General features: G+C 36.5%; 1 non-coding gene across 1 annotated transcript; it reads left to right on the top strand.

Annotated features, from left to right (window-relative positions):
• Window positions 1–533: 533 nt before the first annotated feature.
• Window positions 534–640, top strand: LOC114220148 (U6 spliceosomal RNA). The gene has a single exon (XR_003611522.1). It is a non-coding gene; the product is annotated as a U6 spliceosomal RNA (small nuclear RNA).
• The last annotated feature ends 955 nt before the right edge of the window (window positions 641–1,595 follow it).

Raw genomic sequence — 1,595 nt, 5'->3', positions numbered from 1 at the left:
ATAAATAAATATAAAAAAATATAAAAAGAACTTACAGAACTCAACATCCCCCAAAAAATAATCCAATTAAAAAATAGGCAGAAGACATGAATAGACATTTTTCCTAGAAGACATACAGATGGCCAGCAGACACATAAAAAGATGCTCAACATCACTCATCATCAGAGAAATACAAATCAAAACTACAATGAGATATCACCTCACACCTGTCAGAGTGGCCAAAACAAAAACCACAAGAAACAAGTAAGCATTGGCAAGAATGTGGAGAAAAAGGAACACTCTTGCACTGTTGGTGGGAATGCAAACTGGTGCAGCCACTGTGGAGAACAGTATGGAGATCCTTCAAAAAGTTAAAAATAGAACTACCCTATGACCCAGCAATTGCACTACTAGGTATTTATCTCAAAGATACAAATGTGGTGATCTGAAGGGGCACCAACACCTCAATGTTTATAGCAGCAATGTCCACAGTAGCCAAACTATGGAAGGAACCCAGGTGTCCATCGACAGATGAATGAAGAAGCTGTGGTATAGTGCTCACTTCAGCATCACACATACTAAAATTAGAACAATATAGAGAAGATTAGCATGGCCCCTGTGCAAGGATGACATGCAAATTCAGGTAGTGTTCCATATTTTTATGGTTTTACTCATACGTGGAATATAAGAAATAGTGCAGAGGATCATAAGGGGAGGGAAAACTGAATGGGAAAAAATCAGAGATGGAGCTAAACCACGAGAAACTCTTGACTCCGGGAAATAAACTGAGGGTTGCGGGAAGGGAGATGGGTGGGAGGATGGGATAACTGTGATGGGCATTAAGGAGGGCACATGATGTGATGAGCACTGGGTGTTATATGCAACTGATGCATCACTGAACACTACTTCAGAAACTAATAACGTATTATATGTTGGCTAATTGAATTTAAAAAAAAAGAAGTGATACACACAATGGAATATTACTCAGCCATAAAAAAGAATCACATCTTGCCATTTTGCAATGATGTGGATGGAGCTAGAGAGTATAATGCTAAGGAAATAAGTCAGAGAATGACAAATATCATATGATTTAACTCATATGCGGACTTTAAGGAACAAAAAAATGAGCAGAGGGTAAAAAAGAATAGAGAGGCAGACCAAGAATCAGACTCTTAACTATAGACAACAAACTGATGGTCACCAGAGGGGAGGTGGGTGGAAGATGGGTTAAATAGGTGATGGGGATTAAGGAGTGCACTTGTGATGAGCACCAGGTAGCATATGGAAGTGTTGCATCAGTATATTATACACTTGAAATTAATATTACACTGTATGTTAACTAACTGGAATTTAAATAAAACCTTTAAGAAAAAGGAATGAATCAAAGCTAGGAGTATATAAAGACAATATATTGCTAAATTTGAGTTGAAATCTTGGATTACTATAGGTAAAAAATCATTTGTCAGTGATCTTCTGATAATTCCTAAAATGAAATCTAAGTATTATTTGACTTAAATAAAATCTAGGTGTTACTTGAGTTGAACTGAGTTGTCTTTCGAAAACAACATTAAAAAAAAATTTCAGTGGCACTGAAATTGAAAGATGAGCAAAGATTG

The sequence above is a fragment of the Eumetopias jubatus genome, unplaced genomic scaffold (assembly GCF_037043125.1).
Source record: "Eumetopias jubatus isolate StellerSeaLion01/CBP00866 unplaced genomic scaffold, mEumJub1_p1.0 scaffold_2, whole genome shotgun sequence".
In the NCBI taxonomy this organism is placed as follows: domain Eukaryota; kingdom Metazoa; phylum Chordata; class Mammalia; order Carnivora; family Otariidae; genus Eumetopias; species Eumetopias jubatus.
Note: the sequence above shows the minus strand (reverse complement) of the source record. Positions and strands in the feature narration are given on the sequence as shown.